We start from the raw sequence: 14867 nt of genomic DNA on the forward strand, positions 1-14867 counted from the left end.
CACTGGCAGTACATTGTTACGTAGTCGGACATGCACTGCGTAGAAATATACGTAATTTTAACTATTTGCCAAATGGGAATAAAAAGAAATACCGATTTTTGTTGAATGTATGTCAGTTCAGTCAACAATTTCGAAACTTAGCAGTATTTGATCAAGATATGGCACAGTACCGAAAGTTCAAAATGAGAAGATTTCCTTACCGCGTGTAACTAATCCTCAAATTAATCGAGATTATTCTGATTATAATTATAATTTCAATTCTTTGAAATTATTGATCCTTTTTCTTCTTCGACGCTTATATATTCCACATATATATTTTAAAAACTATGATAATTTAATTCATAATTTGATCCATGGTAGTACAGATAATTTAATACATCACTGATGTCACTCACCTACTATTCTTGACGTTGGAGAGGTCAGCGATCGTCCTGCAACAAAAATAGTTATATCCTGTTATAACATTTCAGAGTAAGATCTAGATATTATAAGAGATACAAGATATTTTTACATCTGGTTCTTCTTTTATAAATAATAAAAAGTACCAACAGAATCAAATAGCAAGGCTTTACTTTCCAAACATAAGAAAGATTGGTAAATATTGAAGTAGAAATGTTAAGATAATCGAAAACAAGTTTCACGTACTACTACTATTAATAACGCGTGATCTTCTGAATTCTATATTCTATAATTATCATTGATCTATCATATTGATCCATCATAAGAAATTTCCGCGCATTGATGCGATAGATTAGAGTAGCTGACCAAGTATAACTTATTGCATCTAATCTAGCTTCATCACTTAACTTGCAACTAGGTTAGTGGACGCGAGCTCATCATCCGCAGGAAGGCTTGTACTTTCCAACTACGTGGTGTAACTTAATTTACGATACTTCCAGCCCGAAAACCAGTGTGTCAGTAATGAACGGAATTAACAGATGAATGTTGCATGTTCTATGTCCGTTTTGCCAGCTTTCGAGCTTTGAAACGTGTAAATCAAGCGGTACTTTCGTCGCTAACCGAAATTGAATATATCCGTCGAATATATCGAAACAAAACATTGATATAAATGTAACAGATAAAAATTGTTTCCTTGGTTAATTTTGAATTACATGTTGGGATAATATTTTAGTCGATATCTTTAAAGTAATTATTATATACATTGAAATTACTAATTAATCGATGAAACACTGTAAAAGATAATAACGTATTTAATTGTCCTCAATTTGGTAAATTGAATCCGAAGTTGGGATTAAAATTAAATTTCACGGTAGATGCAGCTCATGTTTGTTATAGCTGAACTATAATTTGCACCACGAGTGTAACTCGATATTGTAAGGCAGCAGAGTAATTGTTTCAAATTTTCGTGCAGCATGACGCAAAGAATTATCCAATTAAGCGCGATTAAATTGATGTGTATGTGTTATTTTAGTTTCATAGTATATATTCAGAAAGACTATTTGAAACGAAGCAAAAGATATTTTTTAGTTTCTAATCATTAACTTCTTTTTTTTTAATGAATCAAAGAATTATCTAAATTATTATAAATTTTATTTTCCTTGAATAGAATATGTAGGAACGATATTAATGTGGCTAACCATTCAACTTTGGTTTAAAATGTTGATTCTAAGCATAATAATCTGTTAATAATGTCTTCTTGGCTCCTAAAATAATTTTATAGATTACAATCTGGGATTTTATGTTGACCTGTCCCGAGGTTCGTTAACCGTAACGCGTGGTCTCGTTTTAAGGCGTTACTACTACGATGATCGAAGACCGCGTTATTACCGACTCGTACTACTTCACGTCGTCTTCCATCAAAGCAAAGTCGCTTCAACGTAACCTGCACGTAAGTAGGAGAAGATGGACGAGTGTTTCACTTGCATTTTATTAACGTCACAGTTTAGATCGTTTATGACTTCATTCTCCCGCTTCTTTGCTACTTTATATTTTAATATGGTAAAAAGGTCCACCTGTTTCTATTAGTTACAAGGCATAATCTTTTATTGGCCATCATTAAAATATAATATATGATATTAAACATCGTTCGCGTCATAAATTATTAATTAAAGATCTTCATTAGCACGATTTATGACAAGATACCAAAAAGATCTATTTTTAAAATTAAATTATTTTAATTGTGAAACGACGAGGTATCCTTAACTATTTTTTCAAACTCTTTTCTATTATTTTCCGTAAATTTCCAACTGGGCACGTGTCAATTTCCTCAGAGATCGATGAAACCGTGATCAAACGAAAGTACTGGATAATTCCTTCGAATATTCCCCAGGACGGCGCCATTCCGAACGATTATCCATCGAATTTATCGCGTGCATATCTCGTGCGGGTGACTGCACACGTCGCCGAGGCGGCTATAATTTATCGTCACTTCGCGTTCGCGAAAAATGCCTTTACTGATTCATCCGCAGACGCATAAAAAGTATGCGGCCATACGTTACGTTGTTGTGTGTTCTGTTCTACGCACACGCAAACGTGCATTATAAAACCTAAAGCTGTCTCACCTACGATATTTTTTATTCGTTTCTTCTTTTAGTTTTCTTTCTTTTTCCCCGTTTCTCGCTCCTCGACTATGCCAGTTTTTCTTCAAACTGGTCAAAGTCAACGTGACTGCGTGCATGGAACATAACACAAGTTTCGAGAACTCGTAGTATGACGTGATGACGTGACACGTGAAAGGCCGATGAAAAACCGTTTTAATAGGGCCATTCCTGATGACCAGTCGCTGCAGCGAGTTGTAAGTTCTTTTTTACCAGGGCTGATGATTACGTAATATTTTCCACGTGGAGGGTGTGTAATTGTGTTTCGCGCACTTCTGGAGCTGGCCAGTTGCGAAGAATGATGTTGTTTGCGGAAATAGCGAGCTGTATAGCGTGGTTTGAAGAAAGAATGGAGGAGACTAGCGGCAGATTATAAAGGTGATGAAAAGCTTTCTGCAAAATTATGCCAGTGTAGTCTATACGTGGAAACTAGACATAAATATATAATCGAACAAACATAGGCTCATAAATTTAACGAAATAGTGAAAATCAGTCAGAAATCAATACGTTGATACTTCATATTATTGTTACAACTTTTGATTTACGAATAATTGATTATGAATTATTTATGAAGCTCTGTTTAGACCATATATTTTTCTTATTTTTTCACGTAGAATATTTTAGCATCGTTTTACCGAAGAAACGAGTGATCGACGTATTATAATATTCCAGCAGTCAGTTTTTTGTGAACTCGAACCATCGTGCCGCAGCATTATCCATTTTTCATTTATAAAACATATACGAAGCACAAAAATAAATACACGACATAACGATAACAGAATCTCCCAGCGGACACATTGAGAAAATTTTGCGCAGGTTTCGCGTGAACGAATATATCCTTTGACATGAAGGAATACAATAATAAAAAGAATCAATCGATAAATCAATATCTAGAACAGCAAAGAGCTGGCGTTTTATAAAATCAAATACTTGTTCGTTATAAAACGGAGTACAGGTCGATATTATTGCGCGACTGTCCGGCTCTTGTGGAGTAATCGTTTCTTCGAATCTTGCCAGCGTGATAACGTATTGCTCTTCGCGCAAGTATCCTTAGGCTCAAGAAAAGGTCGAGAGTGGAATGAGAGTTGGAAGGCCGGAAGTCATTGCAAGATAACGGTCTACCGTAAGTCTGGACAATGTGTTCTGTAGACGGACGCCTTTGTCGTAGATTAGCACGATTCCTTGACTTCGTCGACGGAGTCCTTGAAACTCGACGAGAGATACGAGACGGGATATTGTTTTCTCGCTATCTAAACGTAACTCTGGCTAACTCGTCGGAAGAATGAGAGGAACGGGATTCTGGAGATCGGTCGATCGTTTCCAGACGTCAACTCGACCAGATGGTTCACCTTCTGTACTCATGGGAAATTCGATTTGGAGGATAAAAAGAAAATTCGATTCCTGTAGACATTTTGTTCCTCGCTATCCATTTAATTCAATTTAAATCGAAATCAAGTAAAACATAAACTAAGCCGAGAAAATACACTTATTCCTCTGTAATCTAAAAGATTTGTTCACGAATAAATCGATCTCGCGATTCCTCTCTTCGAGTCTTTTGAAAAATCACTGACCGAAAACTGCGCTGTATCAAGAGAAATTACATCAGTCCTACACGTAAAAATAACATTTCGAGGACATGGAATTGAAGTGAACCCCGGTTAGAAGGAGGACAAAAAGAAATGAAAAGGCAAAAATAGCGGAGCAGAAAAAGCTCGACGAGCAACGATCGATTATTACGGTCGTCTAGCGGTAATCGTTTTTTTAAATCCCGACTCCGTCTGCGTATTTGCGAAATACGTAATCATCGTTGAAACGTACTTTAAAATAAATAGCAATTCCCTCCTTTTCCCCGCATTACCTTACAGAGAAGAGGGAGGGGGCAGAGATACTTGACGGTATCGTTGAACGTAGTACGCAAAGTAAGACTTTTCCACGGCACTTCAGACTTCTCCGGTGCACCAAGTATAAAGCTATTTACGTATCCCATTTCCCGCAAAGGGCGATCTTTCTTTTTCGTTCATTTTTTCTTTTCCTCCCTCCGCGGACTGATCTTTCTCCCTTTTTGTCGTAAATATATAACGGGGTGGTCGCTTTCAGGATAATACGAAAGACTTTTAAGAAATTCGCAATGCTCAGTCACAATGAAGTGGTTGGCTACAGGCACCGCCGACTCTCGCGGTAATGAAATTAACGAGAACGTTGCGCATGCTAGATTATGTTCCATCATATGTCTTTGCAACTTGCGAAGTAGTATAAGATCGTTTATAGTCAGAGACACGTAAATTAACTACTTAACTGTACGCGATAGGCAAATATATTCTACGTACCATTGTAATACAGTTAATGTGTATCATTAGTTGTAAAACAGCGGTATGTTAGTATAACAAAGAAACACAATCGCTTGAAAGTATAATAACTTAATCTGACTGTGAAAAACCGATACCGAAGGAAGGTTAAATATAGGATCAGCTGAACAGACGTAAGAGAAAAAGAAAAATGCACGCAAACACTTTTTCTATATGAACTTTATGGAACAGAGAGTTTCGAGCTATTTAATCGGTTATATAAACCTTACAAAAATAGGTTTTACCAATGTTCCAGTTAAATGAAAAGTTCTTCTCGAGAATTTGCTGCAAAAATAAACGGAACTATATTCGAGTATTTCCACGAATACGTTATGTTTGCGAACGTACACATTTAACGTGGAAGGTTTAAGCAATTGAAATGCGATCGGATTACACGGATTACGATACCAGAGGGTGAAATATTTTGTTATTATTAAATTATTTCTGATCAAAAATAGGTCGTTCTCAGAATTTAAAATCGAGAAATGTTCATAATCTATTAATAATTTAATCAAATAATTTTATAATTTAGTCATAAATATACCATCGGCCTTGATACCAAATTTATTTTTATCCATCTATTTATTATTATAACTTTTATTTCAATATAGATATCTATAATAGTTTGAAATATTAAAAAACAACATCGAAATTAAGTATGAAATGCCATATTACAATGTTGAATATTCAAAATTATTTTCTGTTCAAGTATATCACACAGTAATGTAGTAGTTAGATATGTGATTCGTCAGACAACTCAGAGAATCATACAGCAGTGAAGGAGTATAAGACCGTGAATAGTCAGACAAATGTTCCCCAGTTTGTTACCCAATGTTTAAATATGCATTCGAACTTTCTTTGTACCAGGAAGATTTCATTATATTTAAGATTATTTTAGATAAAATATATTTAAAATATAAATATATGATTATTATAATATATTAATCCTTTGCCGTTCAAGTTACAATCTATACTTAATCGAAACTGATTCATACTCAGCAAATCATCTTCGAAAATTATTAACAATTTATATTTCCGTATTTATATACAATTATATTATATATATTATATTTTTATATTATATAGGACATATTTTTATACTTTTGTGCACAGTGAAAACAATAAATTACAAGAATAATTATCCTCGATATTCGTAACATTGATTTAATTTCATAAGTGTCTTGCAAAAGAGAAGAATTTCACGAATTTTCTTCAAAGATCAATTAATATATTGATAAGATTATGAACTAAGATATTTCATATTTCTCTTAAAAAAATCTTCAAGAGGATGATCTACCTTCAGATTCGTGTATATACAAGAATATTCCCTTAATAATATATTCTCTTTCAGTCTCTAAAATCACAACAAACTTCGTTTCTCACGCAACGTGAACGATGCTGCACGCTCCGAAGCAACATTATTAAACATTATTAGCGGAGCACTTCGCGTAATCAAAACATTTTCACGAGAAGCAGCATTTAAAAAGATTTCACAAACCGCTACTATACTTTGTTAGCCGTAAACAAGATTTCAGCAAATCCTGGAAGCAAATAAAAAACGAAAATCGAGGCAAGAAACGCAGGGATGTTCTAAGATGCGAATAATCGACAGCATTTCATCATTGCAACACGGCCGCAGGAGTTATTCACTAAAAAGGAATCGATATCGTGCTCCGATGTGTATATACGTACATGTACATGCATGCATATAGGTAGGTGTATAGTTCAGTTGCGCGAGAATTCGAAACAATTTCCAGTCTTTTCTCGTGATTCATCAATAGGATTATAAGAACGTGATATATATCGTACTCTAATAAATGTCGGTTTTAATTACTTAAAGTATCGCGTTAATTTCGACGAGTTTTCATGAACGTGGCAACAGTGAAATTTTCCTTAAACACGTCGATCAGATATTAAAACAGGTTTGTTTGCATAATGCTTCAAAGGATGGATACGTACATAGTAGATTACGCGAGTCAGGAAATGGAACACGAACTTAGTTACACGAGATTAAAATAGATGCTTGGGTATATGACACATGTTTGAATTTATTATGAAAGCTCATGCTTGTGTGGGTGGTTGAATTTTAACATTGTTTTCAGTTGGAACAACTTTTTATTCCTCTCATGATTTTCCTTTTTGTATGTCATGAACGTCATTAGGGAACACTTTTCGCGTGTTCCAATTTACCATTGATATCGATTTTATATGAAAATTTGTGTATCCTCATTGAACATATACAAATATATTGCGACACTTTTGAAAACAATTATTTCGTTTAATGTATTACATAATCTCTGTATTCTTTAAGTGGATTGATATATGTAGCGCAGTTTGAACAATTCAATCACATAATTAATCACCTTCTTCTCGCAAACATAAATTTCGTTTATCTCTGCTCGCATTTATATTTTTGTAAACTGCACGGAATTATTTAAGGTTACGCACGCAGCTAAGGAATCTCCCGACTAAACTTATTTCTGAGGAACGGCTCGTTTTAAAACCTTTTCTCCAGAGCCTATGCCCTAGACCGGCCAGCAATAAAATCCACGATAGTACACGAGCGTTTTATAATTACTGGTTTTAATCTCGCGACATTATTTCTGAAGAAAAACACATAGAGAGAAATTTTGCCACCGAAACGAGGAGAGGAGGACTAACAAGAGTTATTCAATGCGAAGCATTCTTTTCGTTTATTCTATTTTACGGCTGGACTCGCGTTGGTATATCTACACAATAAAAAGGCAGCAAAATGCGTTACACCTACTTTAAGGAATTCCAACACTCCAAGAATATTTGTCGAATCTTCAACCGAATGTTTCAGGGACGAATCGTCGTTAAAGAATAAATTCAATTTATTCAGCCTTTTATTTACCAATCGAATACTTGATCCTTAACATAATAGGCAGCAATTAACAAGTAGCAATCAAGTCAGCAAGTACAATAGGTTCCTGTTAATTGAAGCAGCTCAGGACTAGGGGCGTCTAATTAATGCGACATTGGCGAGTTTCTCTTGCAGGAATACCCAGTCTTGAAACCGGTATTAACGTCCAAACATGAAATCAACAAGACTCAATTTAGTTACAAAAAGTATTAACGACGATTCTCGTTGAATTAACGCTATGCTGCTCTGAATAATTAATTCGAAAAGTACTGCGGTTGAAAAGTAGTAATTGTATTAAGGATATTGATAGCATGTCAATTGTCAAATGCCCTTGTCATTCTGTTACATTTCTTCCATTATTGAATTACAAATTTTAAATTTAACATCTCTTAAAATCGTGCTTGGTTTCTCAAGGATCAGAATAAACGGCGTTATTTTCGTACGACGACTAATCTTGAAACGCAAATATCTCCCCAGTATCAAGAAAACAAACTTAATTTTAGTAATTAGTCGTGTGTGTGCGTGTGTCACATCTATTATTATTCAAAAAACTGCTAAAGAAGACTACAATCGTAGAAAATTAAGTAGCTTTCTCCTAGAATTAGCTAACAACCAAAGAGAGTGTTCGTTGCTTTCGTGTAACGCTCGAAGTCGTTTCGTGTCATTGATACAACCTCGTTATTTTAACAATCGTTTCATCTTTTTTCAGCACAGTCAAACGTTCGACCACTAACAAGATGGATCGTGCAGGCGCAAACCGTGGCATAAGTCCTTTTTCCGTTGAGGTGGCAGTGCCGCGGTAAATGACGCCAACTCGAATTAATTGGGTCAAAATCATTATCAGCCCTTCTCGGTGGTTTAACGATCTCGACCCTGGCCGTTCAACTTGAATTACCGCCGCTACGCTGCATTCGTTGTGTCGCATCTCTCAGATATCGGTGCGCATGCACGAACACGCGAACGTGTATAGATGTGATTGTGAGTTTGTGTGAGCGTGTAGGAGATCGTGTTCGGAGCGAGGACGCGTCGTTGCAGATAATACGTCAACAAGATCGAGTCGAATTGATATAGGACGCGCTAAGACCGTTAATTCCGCGTGAAACGGCAGGAAGATACGGACGGAAGGAAGCGTGGCCGAATATCCGATTAAGGTGACTTGGGTGAATGCGACCGAATCACTCGTACATCTTCCAATAGCCACAACTCGCAAAACTGTCCTACCAGAATTGGGATAACGTTGTTATCGTCTTACCATTGGTGTTGTTTTCGTCATTTGTTATCGTTCCTAGGACGCACTGCAAATTTATTCGTCCTATCCTTTCTCCATTCCTCTCCAAATAGATTATTTCGATTCAATTAGAATTCTCAGAACCCGTTTCTAGTCTCTGAAAACATTTTTAGTGTTTTCGTCTGGAAATATATTTTAAATTGAATGTACTATTTGTTTCTGGTAAAATAATTAAATGCTTCCAGAATATAGGAACATTCATTCAAATCTTATATATGATTTTCTTTGATATCTAATTTTCAACAAAATCCGTCGATCTAAATTTCATATTCAATGTCAACCATATTCAACATGCAATTCTCAAGGCTGATCATTCCACGATTAGATTAACACTTCTATCTATATCAAATGATAACTCTCTATTTGCCATAGGAAGATCTACAACGCTTCTATCGACGCACCGATTATCGTTGACATTTAATGTCATAAAAATCGCCTCACGCCGATTAAATGTGGCAATCTTCAAACCTTTCAATCATGTTATTACGATTCGAACCTCGTCGCTACATACGGCGCAATGAATATTAAAATCGGTCCTGGCTTCGATGCACATCGACTTCAAAGCGCACTCATTAACGATTCAATTCTATGGACAATACATCGATGAATAATTTTTCCGGCCGTTGGCGACCACGCGCCACTAAATCGTCATTTGGCTCGTTTTTCATCTGGTTGTTTCCGGCCGGGTATACGCGCGTACTCTCTCACCAACCTGTATAGATGTATCCATTGCGTGGCGTTAATCTGGCGGAATTTTTAGCGAGCCACCACGCGTAGATATCGTTCGTCACGACACGTTCGTTCGGCGACCCGTTCAATTTCTGTTGAGCGTAACAATGGCCGTTCGCGCAGTATTGGTTGGTTCACGGGCATTCGCGTGGGCGCCGTACGTTTTCGCGACAAACGATCGCCGGACCCGGCATCGACAGAACAAAAGACACGCGTAAATAGCCGGATCCGCGCGTGCACCCGACAGATTTACCAACGCTAATCGTCCGTGCGTATTAATGAAAGTGTTGGGTTATTGTTTCGAGCGTCGAGGCGCAATCGTATTCGATGCAAGGACGAGCACGGGTGCAGCGGCGGTGCTGCTGTCGTTCGAATTAATTCGGTTTATCGGGAAACCGTAACAAGCACCAGCGACACGGAACTTGGCAAAAACGGTTCGGTCGCGACAACGTGGAAGTGATCACGCATAGATTCGATAAGGGAGAATGATCTGCCAATGGTCTCGATGTCTATCTGGGACGTTCGCTTCGCAATGCGACAACAATGAGCTGTGTAACGAAATTGTATCGAATAGAGCTGACGGATATACAAATTGTTCATTTTTCGTTTCAGTTCTAAAATTCAGCTTTACGTTTTGATAAATGAAAATGCGTGCTTATGTTGGTGGGTTTCTATCACTTCACTGAAAATCGAATAGAAACTGGAGTTTCCATCTAATCAGAATCTTTTCTCCAAATTTCCCAAAAGCTCCCCTGAAATTACACGATCCTGGATACCAGAAATGTGCAGGAGATTAGAATGTAAAATTCGACTAGGTACGAGCGAGAAAAACAAATGATCCCGAACGAAGGTAACTGGTACTTGGAGGGCATACGAACAGGACACGAATTTGCTCTAGAATCGTGTCCCATAGCACGTATCCGTATAGGTCGGCTTTAAACCAGGCCACGGTTGCATTTCGCCGGTGCGACAGGGTGCGCGAATGTGCGGTTTGGGCGAGCAGGACGGCGCGGGAACAGGGGTTTGGGACACAGGGACAAGTCGGTGCCGGGTTCCAACAACTTGAACAACTTCACAATGCCCGTTGCCTTTTGCGTGGAATAAACTTCCGCCGCGTAACTTTAAAATTGATGATCTTGCCCAGTAACATACACACGTAAGTGTATCCTGGCAGCCGGCCTCAGTTGTCGAGGTTTATCGTGGCCCGGGGAGATGCTGTCTATCTCGACGAAGAATTTATTTCGGTGAGCCGTTTAACGATACTGATAATTATGTCTCGAAGGGAGGAGAAGAGAGAAACGTTCGCGAATCACGCACCAACGCTATTGAAATATTGCTGAGAAACGTGCAGCCGGGGTATTTCTTTCTGGGGTTAAGCTTCTTTTTTTTTTTTTTTTTGTTTAAGATGTTTATCCAATTAGAATTTTGACGCTCCGTTTGGTTGCTCTATATATTGATATATGCCATGCATAGTCACATATCTTCTTCAAGATAAGAATTATTCGAACGAGACTCCTCTTTAAGACTAGAATTCCTCCTTAACTCTTGAACAAATTGGGTCAATCCTGACATAAAAATATTTCACATTTATTATCTTCTAATTTATGTTTTTGTCTTATTATTCTATCGAACTGTATAAACAACTCTACTTTTTGAATAAATTTTATTATGACATAGATCTGCAAGTATTTTTGTTGGGTTGTTTGCTTTATTACTATAAAGTACAACATTCGGTTCATTTAAAATTCAAATTCAAAATATCTGGTGTACCTCTCCGCGTAACGTCATTCTCCAAAAATAAATCTGAACATAAATACATAAAATATCCGACACATGAACTTTCAACCAAAACTACATCAAAATATCATCCGAAAACACTGATGAGATAAGAGCTCGACAAAATATCGTATTCGCAAGTCAGTAGCTATCAACAAGAGATAAGCCAGTGTACATGGCAGGTTGTCGGAGCGTCAAATCGGCGAGTAATCTCCATTATCGTGGTCTCTCGCATATGAGAATCTCCAGCTGGTCGACATCTACAGTTTCTGCTTAAGGATAACGTTTAGAACTTGGCAGCGCGTGCAGGCTGCTTCTTACATGAGAAACAATGATCATCGAACGTTTAAACTCTTCATCGTGAAATGAATATTGCGCGATTTCACTATCGCGCGAATAGCGACAACAGAAAAATTTCACATTCTATAGAAATCGTTAGATATTCTAGCGAAATGTTCCAAAAGTCGTTACGAGTTGCATTGCAGTTCGATTATTTTGATAATCCGTATTAAATTCTGCCAAGTTCATACATTTTTTAAAGTAATTTGGTATGCTACGATGCCTCCTGTTCCAATAGAAAGCTATCTATATAATTTCAATAAGAAGCAAACCCACTAAGTGAACGTTGTGATAAATATAAATTTGTAAAATCAAAGTAAAAAGCTGATAGATGGGATTACTTCTCATCGAAATATTTGATCTATTACATTCTCAGACTCCCTGCTTAACGTGTTCCACCTGGTTGTTACAAATGTTGGACGTAGAAAGAGTTAGCAGCAGTGTGGTCGAGGGCGTCGCAATCACATCGCGATTTCAGCCAGCGAAGGGAGATCGTAGTGGAAGATAGTGCCGTTCAATTGAAATTACGCAGCGGGGTGTTTAAGCTTCGAGCATTTTAAAATGTAAGTGTCGATTGAAATTTATTGCGGACGGTGTCCCGTTTCTTAGCCGCTTCCTACCTTCTCCCATCAACACACTCTATAGCAGCAAAATGTGTTTCACTATGGACATTTACGGGGCGCCGTCGGCTTAAACGATCGAGTCTTAACCTGGATGCGGTGGAAGAAGAAAGCAAACGCGCTGAGCTCACTGGAATTTCAACGTCGTTACGTGTAAATTGGTAATAGTAGCCGTGATATTTACTTTGTGGCATTGATATCCTGAGAAGAATGGAAAATTGTAGTTTACGGTTTGTTTGTTTCTCTTTTAACGAATTAAGAGATTGATAGTGAAAAAGGAATTTTAAGCTAAATTAAATTTCCGTTACGATGATGGTGGTATTAACACGCAAAGGAAAACACAATGTAAAAGTAGTATTTTGCAAAGTTCAAATAACATAGGCGAACGCGTAGCATGATTTAATGCAATAAGTATAGCACAATCTCTGTACATGCTCGCTAGGGTCACGTTTATTCGTCACGATTAAACGTTTAATTTTACCCCTAACAATTACTGAAACAACCAACGAACGCTTGCTTGTTACTTAAGTTTATTATTCAGCCGGTTGCTAATGATGCAGATCGATTGAAATTACATTGTTATTTGTAATATCATTGATTGTAAAGAAAAACAGACACGTTCAGCTGTTATAGCTACATTTCTGACTGGCTGATATGATTAAATAATTAAGAAGGGATGAAAATATCGTATCAATTCGAAAATATTGGGAAAGGGAATTAACGAAAATACGAAGCATCACTCTAATTTAATATTCTTAATGGAGTTCGCAAATTAACGAAATATGTACCATGGACTTCCGATCAAAGTGATGTACATTTTTTTGTTAATCTGAAATTATTTTGTATCTTTCGCGTTTAAATTTCGCTGAATCGGTTGCAATTCCAATTTCAAACAGAATTCTAACTGGTGGTGCAAATGTTTACGTTTTGCTTATCGTGTATACGCAATATAAAAAAGGTGAAATAATTTCAATAATTTATATTAAGAAATACCGTCAAGATATCCTTACTTGGTGATAGCCATCCTTCGTGAAAATTAGAACGATCATCACACGTGTCTACATTTTCCATTGGCTGCACGATTCATGCGTATTTCGCCAAAATCCTACCACTCTGCAAACATCCATCCTTTCAAGGAGCAAATCATAAATTTTCCTTCGCCCCGTTGCCCCTCATCAAGCGCAAAGAAAACTCTCGTTGCGATTCAAATGAAATCCCAAGATTAAAACCGGTATCCCGTGGTCTCTCGCGTGGGCCAGCACAACATCGCGTAAACAAAACGGTGCTCGCAGTTGCGCGCGGACGAGTGTCACTGCAAGAAAATCCGCTGGAACGCTACAGTCTCGTCGCAAGTTGGCCTCGTCTCGAGTTTGCCTCGAGCCCGAGATAATTGTCGGTGAGTAACGTCAGGCTCGCCTAAGTAAGATTTAACTCGGTGCAACGCGGTATGATTCGGTTATAACTCGATATTAACTGTAACGAAGCACGTCTTGCCTACTCCAACGAGCTTAAGCACCATCGGGTTAACGAAGAACCTATGTGCGCTTATACCGAGCCATGCTCGACCTGCTCGCTGACCTACACGTGTATCGCTCCATATATATGTATATGCATATACAAAGCCATACAGAGACCGATACAAACACTTACGCGCCGTTACACGAATACGTGTCAGAGGAAAGACGATATAGACAGCAAACTGGGGGTGTAAGAGAGAGAAGGAGAGAGAGAGAGAGAGTAACAGTTACGGCATACGGTAACGTGCCAGTATTGACAAACATCTTCATTAGCTGCCGCTGCTGCTTGTGCGCTATCTGCCTACGAACGCCCTATATACGCTTGCCAGAGTCGCTTTCCACCTGCGTCGTTGCCTGCATTCCGCCGATACTCTCAAACACGCCACCGATCCAGAATTACCATTTGATACGTGAATTAAAACGACACGTTTAGGTGATCCTACGTACGTATACGTTTCCCTCCGACGAAGTCAGTCGGACGACCGGCTCTCACCGTTGTTGTTCTTGTTGTTGCTTTGTCGCGAAATTCCGACCGGGAAAAGTTGGGCCAGTGTTTGCGAACGAGAGATGAGTTACGATCGAAATTTCTATGCTCGCGGTTTCGGGGTACAATGGTACGCTGATTACTTGGCCATGCAGTTTCCTAAACACTTGTCATTCACACTTAACGTTTACTGGAGCACTCGCATCGGACGTATATGTTGGAAAGTTCGTTTCTGAGGTACGCGTGCATTGTCAGCATTTGGTAAACTCAGTTATCAGATTAATGTCTTTAATTGTTCTTTTTGATCGTTTAGAAGTTCCGTGTACC

At 37.9% G+C, this 14867-nt stretch overlaps 1 protein-coding gene across 5 annotated transcripts in view; it reads right to left on the bottom strand.

The window, feature by feature from the left end:
- LOC100644721 (teneurin-a) overlaps positions 1-14867 on the bottom strand; it is a 704524-nt gene that overhangs the window by 492982 nt on the left and 196675 nt on the right. For all 5 annotated transcript variants that reach the window (XM_048406769.1, XM_048406770.1, XM_020863510.2 and 2 more), the window contains exon 2: positions 396-431. The gene's annotated coding sequence lies outside the window, so the exon portion shown is untranslated. The remainder of the gene's footprint in view (positions 1-395; positions 432-14867) is intronic.

The sequence above is a fragment of the Bombus terrestris genome, chromosome 6, assembly GCF_910591885.1.
Source record: "Bombus terrestris chromosome 6, iyBomTerr1.2, whole genome shotgun sequence".
Taxonomy (NCBI): Eukaryota; Metazoa; Arthropoda; class Insecta; order Hymenoptera; family Apidae; genus Bombus; species Bombus terrestris.